The sequence below is a fragment of the Phragmites australis genome, chromosome 1 (genome assembly GCF_958298935.1).
Source record: "Phragmites australis chromosome 1, lpPhrAust1.1, whole genome shotgun sequence".
Taxonomy (NCBI): domain Eukaryota; kingdom Viridiplantae; phylum Streptophyta; class Magnoliopsida; order Poales; family Poaceae; genus Phragmites; species Phragmites australis.
In genome coordinates this window covers 31,846,175-31,864,942 of record NC_084921.1, presented here as the reverse complement: position 1 = coordinate 31,864,942, position 18,768 = coordinate 31,846,175, and the positions used below count along the sequence as shown (strand labels likewise).

Genomic DNA, 18,768 nt, shown 5'->3' with positions numbered 1-18,768 from the left:
ATAAGCTCAAGGGGCAGGCATGGATGTTTCCAATGTTGATTTTTCTCATAAATTTCTTAGAGTTTTGACTAGCAAATATGACACGATTGTGACTTTACTTCCGAGTTCAAATTTGAAGGATACAACTCTAATGCAAATCTTGAGTGAAATTCTCACTCATGACATTTTCAAGAAGTCACAAGAACATGTTCATGATAATGCTACTGATGCCAAGAAAAAGAATATTGCATTCAAGGCTCAGTCATTAAGAGACAAAGATGGTCATAAAGAGAGTGATGATGAAGATGAAGAAAATGAGGAAATGGCTCTCTTTGTGATAAGATTCAAGAAATTCATGAAGAAGAAGAGATATCAAGGTGAATATAGCAAGAAGGGAGAATCTTCTAAAGGGAATCCCTTCGAAGAAAGTAGATGCTTTGAATGTTGTGAGAAGGGACACATTGCCACAAATTACAAGAACAAAAAATAAAAAATATTCCAAGAAGAAGAAGGAGAGTGATGGCAAGAACGTATTCAAGAAATACTACAAGAAGAAGAAAGATGGTCAAGCATGCTATGTTGAGTAGGATTCAGATGCAACCTCAAGCTCCTACTCTGATGATGAGAAGGCATCTCAAAAGGGTCTTACCGGTGTAGCCATCAAGGAAGCACCTTCACTCTTCACCACTCCTCATTGTCATATGGAAAAGGGTGACTCTAAGATATTAAATAATGAAGATGAATATTCATATGATGATTTAGTTGTGCTAATAAATGGTTTTGATGACTTCATGAGGAAAGAAAGAGCAAAGTTTAAGGAATTGAAGAAAAGACACACTTCTCTTCAAGATTCCTATGAGAAGCTAAAGACGGCTCGTGAGGGTCTAAAAGAAGCTCATGAGATGCTTAAGGAAGCTTATGACTCTCTTATTGCTCATGAAATCAACAAAATAAAAGTAGACATGTGCATATCTTGCAATATTCTTGATGATGCATCTACTTTACCTAATATGAGTTCATCTACCTTACATGATGATGCGTTTACTTTTACTAGAGTCATATCTTGCAATGATGTTTTGATTATTGATGAAAATATCATGTTGAAGGAAAAGGTTGAAAAACTAACAAATGATGTTGCAAAATGTTATGTTGGAGAGTCCAAAATTAGATAAGTTTTGGATAGTCAAAGATTCTTTATCAAGAAGGAAGGCCTTGGGTATGTTCCCAAGAAGGGTAAGAAGGCATTCATTGATCACAAAACTATTTTTGTGTAAGGTAGCGATTATTGCATGAAGTGCAAAAAAACTGGGCATGTTGAGAAGGATTGCAAAAATATCAAAGATAATTCATATGCATCTTTTGCTTTATGCTATGTTCTTAAGAGATGCTCTAATAGTAATGTTAAAGTTAGATTTGTTGGCACTCCTATAATCGGTGCTAAAAAGAATGCCATTTCGGTGCCTAAAACCTTGGTGACTAACATCCAAGAACCCAAACAAGTTTGAGTACCTAAAAGAGCTTAACCTTATTTTGTAGGTAAACTACAAGTCCGGTGGAAAACATTGGGTGCTAGATAGTGGATGCACTCAACACATGACTGAAAATCAAAGAATGTTCACTTCTATAAGCAAAGATGGATCAGAATATGACAAAATCACATTGGGAGACAATAGCAAAGGAAAGGTAAAAGGGTTAGGTAACATTGCTATCTCAAATGATTTATCTATCTCAAATGTTTTACTAGTTGAATATCTAAATTTCAATTTGTTATCCGTTGCTCAATTATGTGATCTTAATCTTTCATGCACTTTTTCTCCAAATGATGTGATAATATCTAGCATGAAGGATAATAGTGTAATTTTTAAAGGTTTTAGATATGATAATCTTTATTTAGTTGATTTCTCTTCTAATGATGCAAGCCTAAGCACATGTTTGTTTACAAAGTCATCAAAATGTTGGATTTGGCATAGAAGGTTTGGTCATGTTGGTATGAATCAACTAAATTGTTTGTTAAAGCATGATCTAGTTGTAGGGTTGAAGGATGTGAAATTTGAGAAGAACAAACTATGTAGTGCTTGTCAAGCTAGAAAGCAAGTGGGAAATTCACATCCATACAAAAGCTCTATGTCAACCTCAAGACCTTTAGAATTATTACACATGGATTTATTTGGTCCTACTACATATGTAAGTATTGGAGGTAATAGCTATTGTCTTGTTATTGTTGATGATTTTTCTAGATTCACTTGGGTATTCTTTTTACATGATAAGACTATTGTATTTAACACCTTCAAAAGCTTTTCTAAAAGGGTCGAAAATGAATTTGAGTTCAAGGTCAATAAAGTGAGAAGTGACAATGGCTTCGAATTAAAAAACACAAAGGTTGAGGATTTTTGTGAAGAAAAGGGTATCAAACATGAATTCTCGGTCAAATACACTCCGGAGCAAAATGGAGTAGTTGAAAGGAAGAATCAGACTCTTATTAATATGGAAAGACCAATGCTTTTAGAATATAATGTTTCGGATAATTTTTGGGCCAAAGCTATCAACACCGCCTGCCATTCATCAAATAGATTTTATTGTTACCGATTATTGAAAAAGACTCCTTATGAACTTCTTATTGAAAGAAGACCAAACATCTCATATTTTCGGATGTTCGGATGCAAATGCTATATTCTAAAGAAATGTACTCGTTTATCAAAATTTCAAAGAAAATGTGATGAAGGTTTCTTACTTGGTTATTCTTCTAATAGTAAAGCTTATCATGTCTATAACCAAAATTCTGGTTTGGTTGAAGAGACACATGATGTTTAATTTGATGAAACTAATGGCTCTTAAGAAGAGCAAGAAAATTTGGATGATGTAGGTAATGAAGGTTTGAGAAGTGCTATGAAGAATATGTCAATAGGTGACATCAAACCGAAAGAGGAAGATGAATAAGAGGATGATCCATCTACCTCAATTCGGGCTACTCCATCTTCTTCCATTACAAATGATCAAGTTCAAGCTCATAATGTGGAAGATATGGATGATCAATTACAACAAGCTACCACTTCATCAACTCCATCACAAGTGCCGGTAGCTCATCCAAAAGTTCACCATACCATTCCCAATGATCATCCCATTGATCAAATTGTTGATGACCTTAGTAAGGGTGTTCAAACTTGTTCTCGTATTACTTTATTTTGTGAACACTATTCTTTTATATCTTCTATTGAACCTAATCATATAGAAGAAGCTCTAAATGATCCTGATTGGGTGAATGCAATGCATAAAGAGTTAAACAACTTCACCCACAATGATGTATGAGAATTGGTAGAAAGACCAAGAGATCATAATGTGATTGGCATAGTGGGTTTTTCGAAATAAGAAAGATGAAGAAGGAATTGTTGTGAGAAACAAAGCAAGATTGGTTGCACAAGGGTATACTCAAGTCGAAGGTTTGGATTTCGGTGAAACTTTTGCTCTCGTAGCTGGACTTGAGGCTATTAGAATCCTACGTGCTTTTGCTTCATCTCATAATATCAAGTTATATTAAATGGATGTAAAAAGTGCCTGTTTGAATGGTAAAATAGTGAACTTGTTTTTGTTGAACAACCTCCCGATTTTGAAGATCCTAAAAGGACTAATCATGAGTATAAACTCTCTAAAGCTCTCTATGGCCTTAAACAAGCTCCACGTGCGTGGTATAAGAAACTTAGAGATTTTCTTGTTTCAAAGGACTTTAAAATTGAAAAAGTTGATACTACCTTGTTCACTAAAGCTATTGCAAATGATTTCTTTGTATGTCAAATTTATGTTGATGATATTATTTTTGGATCTACTAACAAAGATTTTTGTTAGGAATTTGGAGAAATGATATCTAGAGAATTCGAAATATCTATGATTGGAGAATTGAGTTTCTTCCTAGGACTTCAAATCAAGCAACTCCAAGATGGGATTTTCATTAGCCAATCAAGATATTTGAAGGACCTATTGAAAAAGTTTGGCATGGAAGATGCAAAGCATATCAAGTCTCCCATAGCAACAAATGGTCATCTCGATCTTGATGAGGAGGTAAATCGGTACATTTAAAGCTTTATAGATCTATGATAGGTAGTTTGCTTTATCTTACTGCATCTAGGTCCGATATTATGTTTAGTGTGTGCATGTGTGTAAGGTTTTCAAGCATCACCTAAAGAATATCATTTGATGGATGTTAAGCGTATTTTGAGATATTTGAAATACTCTCCTAGCATAGGGCTTTGGTATCCAAAAGGTGCTAAGTTTGAGCTAATCAGATATTCGGATTCTGATTATATGGGTTGTAAAGTTGATAGAAAAAGCACCTTCGGAAGTTGCTAATTTCTAGGAAGATCGCTTGTTTCATGGTCATCTAAGAAACAAAACTCCGTAGCACTTTCCACCGCCGAAGCGGAATATGTTTCCGTGGGTAGTTGTTGTGCTCAATTGTTATGGATGAGGCAAACTTTATTAGATTATGAAGTTGAGTTCAAAATAGTGCCTCTTTTGTGTGGCAATGAAAGTGTTATGAAAAATAGCCACAAATCCGGTCCAACACTTTAGAACCAAGCATATCGATATTCGTCATCATTTTCTTAGAGATCATGTAAGCAAAAGGGATATCCTAGTAGATAGTGTGTGGATCAAAGATCAATTAGCGAATATCTTCACAAAACCTTTAGATGAGAGTCGTTTTTGCAAATTAAGAAATGAGCTTAATGTTATCGACTTCTCAAATGTTGCTTGAACTAATGGACACATAATGTTTGAAGTACTTATATGTTCTAGCAATCATACTTTGATTCACATGCACATATTGCTTGTATTCATTTTTTTAAGCTTATATTCTATGATTATGTTTATGTCCAAATTGCATATGGCTCTATCTCGTTTCAAAGCTCTAAAGATCATATGGTTATTAATATCCCGTCTCGTATCAAAAACTAGAATTTATGGAGCTATCTTGTTCTCGCGGTCTGACCACTAGCCTCCTCGGTCTAACCGCCATATCCATACAGAGAGAAATTTCCCCTTTGCGCTCTCGCGTTATGACCGCACCAAGCCTCGGTCTTACCGCCAGATCTATACAGAAACTTTTTGAGCCTCTGGACTCCTGTGGTCTGACTGGCCTGAGTCTCGGTCTGACCTCGAGAACCTATTAAGTCCAAATTGATCGTCTTCTTTTCTCTTCTGGTCCCTATCTCTCTCAACCGACCACATATTCTTCCTTCTCTCACGAAAAGCTTGTGGCCGGTCGAGGCAAGAGTAAGAAAAGATTAGTGGAATCTGATTCAGAGGATGATCGTCAGGACTCCGATTGGATGCCATCTCAGGACATTGGTGAGGAAACCTCATCTTTTGCCAGTAATATTAATCATGATATGGAAGATGCAAGTGATGAGTACCTTGAGATTAACCATCAAGCATATGTTGGATATAAAAAGTCCTGGAATTCAACTGAGTACACTAGAGCTAGGAATACTTATCAATATGCTCTAGATAATGATGCTTCTCAACCATATTTTTATACCATGGTGAGCAAGATGCCTTCTATGGTCATCTCCTGAATAAGAAAGTTTTTGAACAAAAATGGATAGATTGGAATTATGTGAGAAGTCAGCCTATCACGGATGGTTTAGCTGATATATTTCATGAGCTAGGTCTTTATGAGTTAGTGAGTTTCAAATGTAATTGGAATGCCACTGTCATCAGTCAATTCTATGCAACAGTTGAGATTTCTCATCAGTCTCAGAAAATTGAATGGATGATAGGAACCAGAAAAATTTGAAGCTTCATTTAAGGATTTTGCAAATGCCATAAGAACCCCTTATGATATTGTTTATGACACCATTGATATAAATAATGAACAATGTTTAGCTGAAAATGTGTGGAGTGCCTTCTATGAGCCACAGGGGGTTGTTTCTAGAGTCATACTTGGGATAGTAACTGGATTGAAGGTATTGCCCACTACAATTAATAAGATTGTAAGAGTAACTTTTGCTCCAAAAAGTGGAAATAGTGATGCTATTCGGGATCACTACTGGAATATTATTAACCATATCATGAACAAGAGGAAAATCAATGTGATCAAGTACATTTTGAAGGCCATTGATGATATCACAGTGAGCGTAACTCCAAATATTTATTTTGCTCCATTTATAATGTCTCTTGTTCTCATGAAGACAAACTTTCGGTATGCATCTTGTGATATTAAACATGTGGGATACAAGCCGTTCAAAGTTAATCTTCGCATTCTGAATAGCGATCAGGGAGATCAGGATATCACTGCAGCTCAGGGAGGTCAGGATGAGGAACCTCAACATTATGTCCCTCCTCAGGCTCAGCTAGTTCCTCCTCATTTGGCACCTCCAGCTGGTTTCTTTGATCCATAGATGGCATCCATTCAGCAGGGCTTTCAGCAGAGTTTGGATTATTTCCAGGCTAGTTTTCCGCAGAACTTTTATTAGCCTATGATGTCAGAACACCAATCTACTCGTCTGTCCATCTCCTTGGCTCGTGAGGACATGACCGCTCTCAATGCTCAGCACCAAGAATTGAATGAAATGTTTCACAACCTCTCTCTTGGACAGTAGCGGCTTGATGATCAGTTCACTGCTTTCTCTCATCATTTCTACAATATCTATCCTCGTCGTTGTCCTCCTCCTCCTCCTCCTCAGGATGATTAGGCCTTTTGGTATTTAATGCCAAAGGGGGAGAAGTTGGAAGAAATGAAGAAGCTATCTTACTTTGCATCAATGTTTCTTCAAGCATGTAATGAACTATGTTTGCATCTTTACATATTTTGGTTGAGAACTATATGATGAACAATATATTGTAATATAATGAACTATGTTTAGTTGCTTATCTATGTTCTAACTTTGTTGGATGTCTCGAGGAAAATGTTCTTAAGTGATATATTGGATTTTGGTGTTCTTATTGATTATATTGATCGTATCTCCTTCCTTGGATCCATATATACAAGGTAAACTCCGTCAAAATTCCTTTTTAAATCTATAACATGTGCTATTTATCTTTTCTTTAATCTTCTAGGCACATGTGTAGGAGGAGCTTACCTTGACATGAGTTTTTATAGCAAATTATTGTTTATTAACTTCATATCCTTGATATTCTTGCTATAGAAACTCACCTTCGAGCCTTCTTTTTGCTAATGGCTAAAAGTGGGCTCAAAACTTAAATCATATCACTTCTTAGTGTTATTGTCATCAATTACCAAAAAGGGGATGATTGAAGTATCTAGGCCCATAATTCGTGTTTTGGTAATTAATGACAATATGTCTTTTGTAGACTAACATGTTTGAATGAGTTATGAAAAGGTTAGTCACAAAAGATGTTACGGAGCTAGAAAATACATGAGTGAAAAACATGAAGAATAGCTAGCTCAAAGCAAAGGTATTATTGTAGGGCATTTTCTTTTGCCGGTCAAAGGAGATTAGAGAAGAGAAATTGACCGGATTGATAGGATAAGTGCCTTACTATAAAGAGGGGTTGATGTGTGTCTACTTGAAGTATCTATAGTGCCACAATTGCTCAAACTTGCATTTCATATAGAGTGGAAAATTTAGTTTGAGAAAAATCAAGTAAAAAACTCATCTTTGGGATGTTTTTGAGCCCTGACGGTTTGACCGCCGGAGAGGCCGGTCTGACCACTGTATAAAACCTCATCAATTATGAGTAGTACCCAGTCCCGGTCTGACTGCCAAAGGTGCCGATCTGACTGCCAAATGAATAGAGGGATTTAGACCCTTTGGTCCAGCTGGTGGTCTAACTGCTGGTTTGGCCGATCTGACCGCCCTGGGAACAGAGAGTTTTGGAACTTTGTTCCCTGCTCACGATCTGACCGTGAGGGGTCGCGGTCTGACCGCTGGCCGTGTGTCAGGGTCATCATGGCACTTTATGTAGCCGTTGTAAGGGCGGCGGTCCGACTGCCAGAGTCACAGAGTTGTCTTTTCAACAGCAATGGCCACATTATGGAGTGTAGGCTATAAATAAGTGCTTGGCTGGTTCAAGAAAGTGTGCTAGCATTTCATTACAACAACATTTTTGAGCTCTTGCCTTCCTCCTCGACCTCTCTTGGCTTTGTGATTGCATTTTTGAGAGTGTGAGAGCTTCTAGTGCATGACTTTGAAGAGTTTAAGCATTAAGGCACTAGTGATCCTTCAGGCAAGCGTCATCGACTTGTTACTCTTGGAGGTTGCTGCTTCCTAGATGGCTTGGAGGTTTTTGCGCTGTTGAGCCCTTCAAAGAAGACTGTGAAGGAGCCACGGCAGTGATTGTGAGAGGCTTGAGCACGTCTTTCTAGAGCGGTAAACTGCTACACTAGTGGAATCGAGGTATTGAGTAGTTCTTGTTCTACAACAGCTTAAGATCAAGGTGCTCGGTGTGGGCCCTTTCTCATGTGAGAGTTGGATACTTGATAGAGAAGCGGTTTGAAACTTGAACTCACCTCAATGTGGATTAGGGGTGTTCGACAAATCACTGATACCACGGGATAAATTTTGTGTGTCATCCGTTAAGCAATTTGCTTTCATGATATTTACTTTATGCAATTTATTTTCCTAGAATATAAATTGTTGCATGTTACCCTAGGATTGCAAACCTTACATAGCTCTTAGTTGTTTTCATATTTCTCTAGTGATCTTTAGTTTATTTCTGCAGGTTTTCTTGATCGCTTAGCTTTTAGTTTTAATACCGCCTATTCACCCCCCTCTAGTCGGTATCCTAGATCCTATAGAATGTACGAGCTGACCTTGAAGAAATGGGCTTAAGGCTGGTGCTCCATGCATATGATACGGACAAAGGAAAACACCTATCCCTAGTAGCTATCACTCTCTCCAAGAAGGAGAAAAAAGAATTTTGTGAGTTCTTGCACAATATGAAAGTTCCCTCTAGTTACTCGTCCAACATCGCAAGGCTTGTTTCGGTGAAAGAGCTAAAAATGAATTTCGCCTTGATGAAGGCCCATGATTGCCATGTGATGTGATTTCATCGCTTGCGGTAGTTATTAGGAACATCCTCCCAATAAAGATTCACGAGTCTATCCTGAGCCTGTGCTTTTTGTTTAATGCAATTGAAGAAAAGGTGCTCGATCCAGACTCACTAGAGGAGCTAGAAAGAAGACACTTTGAGACTCTATGTATTTTTAAGGTATATTTCTCACCATCATTTTTTGATATCATGGTACATCTCATTGCTCACCTTATGAAGGATATACACTACCTTGGCCCCGTGTTCCTGCATCACATGTTTCCATATGAGAGATATATGGGAGTTCTCAAGTCGTACGTAAGGAATCAAGCCTTTTATGAGGGATGCATCGTGCAGGGTTACGCAACGGAGGAGGCATTGGAGTGGTCTGTTAATTACATTGATCCAAATAACCCAATTAGCATGCCTAAGTCTCATCATGAGGGGAGGCTCGCAAGTGTAGAGGTCCTGGGAAGATGGCAATAACTCCTTATTAGAAGGCATATGACCAAGCTCATTTTCTCGTGTTGCAACAAATGAGCGAAGTGTGTCCATATATCGATGAGCACAAGCATATGCTAGTTAAAGAGAATCCGGGGCTGACCGAAGCTTGGGTTGCGAGGCAACATATGCAAAGGTTTACGACTTGGTTCCGAGATCGAATCAGACAATCGAGTACTGCTATAAGTGCTCTAATAAAAAAACTGGCATCAGACCCTATATACACAAATATGATATATCAAGTGTATGATATAAATGGATACACATTTTACATGGTTACCCAAGATGAGAAGAGCATATATGGGAACAATGGTATCTGTATAGATGCTTATGATAACGACATGTAGAGGGGCACATACTATAGTCAAATAGAGGAGATCTGGGAGCTGAACTACTTGGGATTCAAGGTATCCATATTTCGGTGCCGTTGGGTATATGGGGTAAAAGGTGTCACTAATGACAAGTATAGATTCATTAGCGTTGATCTCAAATATATCAGATACAAGTCTAAACCCTTCATACTCGCTAAAGATGTTTGCCAAGTCTTTTATGTGATTGACACAACAAAGAAGAAATGCCATATGGTTCTCGCTGGGAAAAGATGCATCATCGTAAATGCAAATGTCGTTGATGAGGAGGAGTTCAATCAATTTGATGAAATCCCCCCTTTTGCTATTGCAATCGTAACATGCCTTTCGCCGACCGAGAAAACTCCATACCTGTGCTGCGACCATAATGAAGGCATCCATGTCAAGAAAGCATGAAAACGATGAATTTGAATTTGAGTGTCAAATTTGAATTTACATATATTAAATTTGTAATATTAATGTCAAATATGTAATATTAATATATCAAATTTCAATTTTAGGTTTCAAGTTATTTGAATTTGTAATATTAATTTCAATTTTGTAATACTAATTGTTTGCTTCCACATAATAATTTATGAATTTGAACTTGGAAGATTTCTAACAAAGAGATAGATGATGGGTCATAAGTAATAGGTGACACGTGAATAATGTCACCGGTCACCTATATTAATAACCTGTCACATATTATAAGTCATAGGTGACGGGTGACAATCCTCACCCGACACCTATGACATATAATAGGTGACGGGTTAATATTATGCGTGACGGGTGACAATCTTCACCCATCACCTATGACCATATATGTATATAGCAAGTCCTCGTGCGCCCTCCTCTATCTCAATTTCCCTAATTTATTTCCCGCGAGAGGTCGCTAGGGTTCACCGCCGTCCGTCTCCATCACGCCTCAGAGCCCCTCCCAGCGCCTCTCCAGCCCCCTCCGCCCTCTCCTCTGCCGCCGCCACACTTAGAGCACCACCTACCTCATCCCTGACGTGCCACCCCGACCTCCCCACGCGCCACCCAGCCTCCTCATCCCTGATGCGCCACCCTGGCGTCCTCATCCCCAATGCACCCCGGCCTCCCCATGCACCGCCTCCCTCGCTATCGTCATCAAGCCCACCGGCACCGCTGTTCGCTGCCACCGCCTAGCTCGATATCGCTCGCCCCTCTCCAGTACTATAAGTACTTCTCCCTCCTTCCCCCTTCTCCTTCTTCCTTTTCCTTCTCCCTTCACTGGCCTCGATTAATTTTGCTTTTAACAGAATCTGTCTGTGAGTATTTTGGTTCATTTCTCCTTTACATCTCCCTGTTAATTTGGACGGCTTGGTTGAGGTGAATCTGGACAGCTTGGTTGAGGTGAAATCCTCTGTGATAATAGTAGTACACTGAAATTGGTTTGAATATAAAGGTATTGAATATAATCAAGAGCCCGAGCCATCTAACTGTAAAGGTGAAATGCTCATGTATTTATAATCAACAACATCTAGTAAAGCCATCTAACTTGTAAAGGTGAAATATATGCACATCTAAGGTTATAGTTATATATGCTCTACAACTAATTCTTAACTGTAGTCTAATACAGTTGGTACTAGGGGACCATGATGTAATGCAATACACTGTATCTCTAGATGATACTTCAATTTTTATGCAGTGCAGCTTACCTTAAAGAAATTATTCAGTGATGACACATATATGTATTGAACGAACATGTACTAACAATCAATTGGATTGTTCATTGAGGGTAGTTTTTGAAGGACTAGGAGTTGTTCAATTAAGGTCAACGCCAATCTATAAAGTGTGTTCATATAGCTTTGCAAAGGGAAGATACTTTATGTCCTTCAATTTGTGTTTCATTACAAATGTGCGAGAATATAACACCACTGTTTAAAGTTGAAAACACAGCCAACATAATTGACACAATTGCCTAGGTGCATACAATGCATTGCTTCACATCTTCCATCATTGATCCGCACTAGGTTTGTATTCTTCCTATTCATGTGCGCTCCTTTCACATCGCCTGGCCTTTTTGAATAAAATGTTTGCACCTTTGTTATTCTCACTCACACCTATCATCGTCGTCACATTATAAACTAAGCTATGGGGATAGTGAGTAGGTTAATATCCCTAGCTAGAGGCCTATACGTTAGGTTTTCAACGTATAGGCCGTTCTAGAATCATTCCCTCCAATATCAAACACATCTAGTAAAGCCATCTAGTAAAGTCATTTGCTAATGAGTTTTGTAGAGATATGATGTGTGGTCTTATTTCACATACTCATGGGATCCCTTCTCCCATCTAGCAAGAAGCTTGTGAATAGCTTTGTCAGTTGCAAAGAAACACACAAACAGAGACCACAACTCCAAAGGATACAGATAAAGATAGATGATATACACCTATATTTTACATGGCTAGCTAGATTTATATATTAGCTTGATTCTTGTTCTTAACCTTGATTCTTTTTCTTTCTTCTAAGAAACCATAGAGCAGAAGAGGAGTGTCACCCCTGAGAAACCAAAAGCATAGAGGATGCTAGCACTAGAGGTCACTTCGGCACAAGATGGGGTGGATAGGAGCCCAAGCCTGCACCCAACGCCATCCTTCAACAGCAACGAAAGCCAGTATCACAGCCCGAGCCCTGACCCATCACCGATGAGGGAGAGCAAATGTCGGGCAAGTGACAAAGAGGTAATTATATGATTCAATGCATTTTATACTTGTTGAATGGAGGAATATACACAAGTGGTTGATAGACAAGGTTACTATCACATGAATCGATGCTGACGGGCTGTCTATGGATAAAAAGGTCCTGGATAGATTTCGGAGGGTTGTAGGGCTCATTGCTCGGGAGAGGGTACCGATAATGACTAAGTTCGAAGACCTCAGTGAAGAAGCTAAGAGGGACTTGTTCGATAATTTCATTAAGGAGTATCTGGAGTACCCTGGAAATATGAGCGAGCATCAAATGATTGCCACAACCAATGCAGCAATGAAAGCGATCGCAAAACTTCACCAAAGCTTTAAGAGCAAGCTTGTGAATTGGTACTCGGCTAAAGGGGTGGCGCCCTTCGAGAGCTACAAGCACTTGAAAGAGGAATATTGGGATGCTTTTGTGCAGATGAAGAGCTCAGAGTAGTTCAAAAAGGAGAGTGAGGAGAAGAAGCAGCTTAGGGCTAGGAACAAGCATAACCACAGGATCGAAAAACTGGGTACACTAGGAAAAGAGCCAAATGACAGGCAGAGGATGAAAAATTAGCCAGAGAAAGCTGTGAGAATCCTTGGTTCCAATTCCCTAGATGATTGCGGTCATATTTCTGTGCAAGAGGTGAGCTATCCGAAAGCGGGGAAATCACATTCAGAAACAACGAAACCCAGACAGTCGTAGAAAAAGTAAACAAAAAGGTAGCCAAATCCAGCCAAGGTTCTTTCACTGGGTTCAGAGAACATGATGTTCTCTCAGCAGCGCTGGGAAACCGAGAGCACCCATGTTGAGTGCGAGGTGTATCCAATTCTTAGGGCTGGAAATAAGGCTTTCTCGAAGACCTCGAGATGTACAAGAAGAGGAAGAGATCGGGTGCAATGGACGTGGATGCATTGACACAGGACATCACCCTGAAAGTTTATACAACCATAATGGGGCAGCTTGCAGCAAAGGGAATAGATATTTCCATGCCAAAGGAACCTAGTCCCGGAGCTACAGGGTAGAGTAGCTACGCATCCAAGGAGGTCGAGCAACAAGTAGCTGCTACCGTGACTGAGCCGGATACGATTGACCTGCTATAAGGGTCCACACCTTGCAGCCTTGTAATCAGGCCTGGCGGGTATCTCATCGAGGTTGCAAGGGAGCAGGTGCTTCTAGATGTCCGTATCTTACATACGGCCCTGATACGTGATGGCTACACTGTGGTTACAGTGGACATGGTACATAGCAATGCCACTAATCACGTGTTGGAGCTCCCTCCAATGATGAAGTCACAACTCTGGGTGAAGCTCTTCGTCAAAGGATCTAGTGGAAGAGGGGTGACATCATGGTCTCCAGTGCATCCCAGTTTGGATGAGCATCAAGTGCACCGCCATCGTACCCCTCGCTTCGAGACATGGTAGCTTCACTGCCTTCTCCTCCTCCAGAGAAGCCGTCTTCATTGCCTTCTCCTCCGCATCTGGCAGCCTCGCTTCCAGCTCCAATGTCGTCTCCCCCAAAGAGCCCAAAGAAGAAGGAAAAGGAGGTCAAGAAGAAATACTCTAAGAAACACCTGCCGGAGAGGTCGAACACCATTGTACTAGTGAAGAAGTCCACATACATTGGAGCAGCATGGACATAGGCAACCACGAAATTCCAATATGGGAAGCCTATGATGATGGTAGATGGCCTTACAAGGGCGAGAAAAGCATGTGTCAACTACATAATTACTATATGCAGACTTCTAGAGATAGCAATGTCACATCCATAGCCATACAGTACAAACGATGACACTTATTAAGTAATAACGATGACTACTTCATGGTGGGTTTCAATGACTTATACAATCTCTTCAATCTTGATGGTCTGGACGTATCGCTATTATAGATCTTCATATTGTAAGTCACTTGAAACTGGATATTCATTAATTAATATAACTAAGTCTTGAATCTAACTATGTTCTTATCTGTAGACACTTGATGAAAGAAACCAAGAAAAACAAGTAGTCTATCGTATTTCTTGACCCTGAGGCCATTACAATATCGGTCATCCAACTTCACTCCAACTATGCTACAAACCATGTGGTCAGGGCAATGCAATAATATTCTAAAATGGACGACCTGTTGGACGCCCACAATACCGGTGGCCATTGGATCTTATTGGTTATCTCCCTCAGGTGGAACTTGGTGTTCTACCTCGACTCGTCAAGACCAGTAGGACCAAAAGGCAAACTTAGACAGCGTGATTACAGCGCTGTAAAAGGACTCCTCAACATGTAAGTTCTGCCTAACTTATTTTACATATTTAACTTTTCTAATATTCAAATGCTCTCTAATCGATCCCTCTTTATGCAGGGCTTATGACAAGTATCTTCGAGCTTAACCTGACTACAACATGAAAGACTGCCGCAGACTGACACACAAGACCGGGTTCGCGGTAAGTGCTACCTAACATATTACCAAATGCTCTTTGTCGCTGTTTTTTTCTTTTGATCTTACACTAAATTTTCTATTCACCAGTGCCATCAATAATCATCGGGCAACACATGCGGATTCTATGTTGCGTGGTACATGCTCCTCATACTCCGCATGAAGGATATCAAATCCCCTGATGTAAGTTCAATGCGAAATTATTCGTAACTAATTTTAGTATTTATTCTAATTCCATGATAATATGACATTAGTTACATGTTAAATTATGCAGGGATTTGACACTCTTTTTTTTCACAACGGTGTACTCCTAGAGATTCGACAATGGATCATCGATTTCATAGTGTTTGAAGTCATCAGCCCACATGGCGAGTTCTACTATAGAATCTCTAGGTTGTGAGGTAGATCTTATGTAATATGAGTTGATCGGAACTTTGTAACATTTGTGATTTTGTAATGAATTGGTCAAAACTTAGTAACCTTTGTGATTCTGTAATGAAGTGTGTTTGTCGATATGGATTTGAATGTGTTGCTATTGTTTGCAGAGAGAAGACGACTGCTAAATCCTGGCTACGCTCCTAGGATGCAGTGAGAAACCTAGGATGCAGTGAGAAAGCAGGATAATCCAGCAGGGTAACCTACACATAAGTGACGGGTAAATGGTGAGTAAGACATAAGTGATGGGTGAATCGGTTACCCGTCACTTATGTATTCAGATAAGTAACGGGTAAATTCTTTACCCGTCACGTATATGTTTTCCCATGAGCTATATAGAATGTCATAAGTAGCGGGTCAAAAAACCCGTTACTAATGTATAGACATAAGTAACAGGTAACTAATTTACTCGTCATTACCCGTCACTTATATCTTTCTATATAGCTTAGGGGAGATGCTAATAGGTGACAGATCACGATTATAATCCATCACCTATGATCTTATTAGTGACGAATCTTTATCCGTCACTTATAATTAATTATCAATAACATCTTTTACATAATAGGTGCAGAACCTATCACTTATAATTTTTTTTTTCATGTGGTGTTATGGAAATCGATCAAGGACAAGGTAATCGCTACATGTTCCGTCTTTGTTGTCCTTTGATCTGACATCTCCGTCCTGTTATCCTTAGACAAGATATTTTGCTTACATTGTTGTTATGGATGCTACTTGTTTGCAGCTTGTGTTTCGTCGACTTGGACATTAAATACTTTGACCTTGGACTCCCACACCGTGATGCCACAGACGACAAAGTCACGGTGGAGGCTGCGGAGGCCACACTCAAGTAAGAACTCCATGTTACTATTACTCAGGATATTTTCATTCGCTTGATGAAATAAACTCCTTTTATCTAAAAAAACTATTACTTGGGTAAAAGAAAGGGGAACTTGGTGTTACTGTGTGATACAAATTCACAATATTCACTCCCAATGCTCAACTTTTTTTTGCCGCATGGATCTAAGTAGTAGGTTGTGTATGGAGTGTGGTGGAATATATATATTTGATTCAAGCTTTTCCATTAGTCATTCAGCAGTGGAAAGTAATATCCGCTCCAGATGCTTAAGTTTGGTTGTATTGTCTAAGTAGTTAGTTGTATACGGTGGAATATGTATTTTCGGTTAAACCTTTTCCATTATTCATTTAAGCATTAGGAATTTAATTGAGAAAGTGATGTGTTTTACTGTTAGTCTGTTATTTGTTGGTATGTTGGTACACGTTTCTCTTAGACGTGTTGTTGCGGGTGTTCGACATTTCACTGCATTGTACACCTTTCTCTTCTATTGATTATGTTCCTCCAATTCTGTGTAGGTACAATGTGGCTATCAAGTGTGCAACAATCACACCTGGTACATTTGCTTTTTGTGTAGCTGACATTTGCTGAAAATGGTTTTCAGACATTTCTAATTTACTTACCATTCCACCACAACCATGGCAGATGAAGCAAGGGTTAAGGAGTTCAACTTGAAGGCTATGTGGAAGAGCCCAAATGCACAATAAGGAACATTCTTAATGGTAAGCTGCTGATGTAGGTGTAATCTGCTCCAGACTTCTCGACACTGATGCTTCTGTTCAGGGGCGGATCCAGCCCAATGCCAAGGGGGATGCTGGGCCTCTTGCTATTGGACTAAATTCATGGCTTGTGGGCTGAAATGATGAATTTTTTTAGAATTTTTCTCTATCTTCTTCTGGTTTCCTAGGCTGGGCCCGTGCTGCAGCCCCCCAGCACGGGCCCTCGATCCGCCCCTGCTTCTGTTCCTGGATGACTACCTTTAGGCACTGTGTTTAGAGAGCCAATTATCTGCAAAAACATCCCACGGTTTGTTCCAGGATTGAAGGAAGACAAAAAAGTTGCAGATCTTTTATGTAATTTTGTCCTGCTTAACCATACTGTTGCCAAACTCAGGTTGGATGAAGCCTATTTGCATTGGTTGGCATGCATTCGGTGATCAATACCGGGCAACTGATGCAGTTAACAAGGGACATGGCAAACTTAAATTAGTTTTTGGTATGTCTACATTACCTAATGTTAAATAACCAGTGAAATGCTTTCCCAGTTAAAGTTTCTAATTGCAGATGCAACTCCTATGCCACCTTTTTTTGTATCCTATTGAGCATTTTGAGTGAAAAAGTTGACCTCTTCTCCTTTGTTCATTGTCTTTGGGTACTGATAGAGGGAAAAGAAGAGCAAGTTGAGCTGGAGGTGTTCAACTTCACTGGTGCTGGAGGTGTTTTCCTGTCCATATAAAACACTGATGAGGCATAATTTTTTTACTTGCTACATTCCATTACCTGGCATATATAATGTCTTCCTTTTATAATTTATCATCTTAGCATTCATTCAAATATGTAGTCGATCGATGCCTTTGCTGAGGCTTATATGGCCACTGCTTATGAGAAGAAATGGCCATTGTACCTTAGCACCAAGAACACAATTATGAAGAAATATGATGGAAGGTATGGGTGTTGCTAACCTGTTTTCAGATTATTTTCAGCTCTCTCTGATGGTACCTTTTCCTTAGTGCAGCATGTTTTATTTGGTGTACTCTGTTTTATTTATAGGTTCAAGGATATTTTCCAGGAGGTCTATGAAGCCGAGTGGAGATCCAAATTTGCGGCTGCCGGCATATGGTTCATTTCCAACTTCCTTTCTTCGATTAACATGGTCTTGAGCCTCGTGGCCTTTTTTCTCACCAGCGTATATTTTAGTCTTGGTCCCTATTACGTATGAGCACCGCCTTATTGATGACATGGTAGCGTACACGTTTAAGAGTGGAGGGTATGTATGGGCTTGCAAGAATTATGGAGACATGCAAAGTGATTTCTTAGCTCAAGATTTTAATCTGCCTGATGCCTGCTTTTACAATCTGTACTCAAGTTATGAGTAATGTTTGCTACTTGCTTGATCTTGGTTAACAGGTGCTGTGTTGACTCTAGGATTTTTTTGAATTGCAGCATTGCCTCAATCTTTGCGTGGACAAGAGGACTTGCACACAAGTACAACTGTTAATTTCTTCGATTCTCTACGTTATGTGGAGGTAGCAGCCTAGCAACAATCAATTTGCATGCAAAAGACTCTTCACGACAAAAGTCTGTGACAATGAATAATATATAGTTATTATATTCGAGTATTTCGGGGTTTTTCGTAATTTTTGGGATATATCTTTATCTCTGGGAGAGGATCTTTGGAAGAAAGAAAACTACTCGCAAGTACCAAAAAATCTTGTAACCGGGAATGATATCTCTAAGAATAGGAAGAAATAGTATAGAGGATATATAACACCTCTATATATATACAGAACCGAGGGGCCCTGCGGAGGATAGGTCAAAACAA

General features: G+C 39.3%; 1 pseudogene; it reads left to right on the top strand.

Annotated features, from left to right (window-relative positions):
• Positions 1 to 19: 19 nt before the first annotated feature.
• Positions 20 to 18,322, top strand: LOC133884129 (isocitrate dehydrogenase [NADP]-like; annotated as a pseudogene).
• Positions 18,323 to 18,768: the final 446 nt, after the last annotated feature.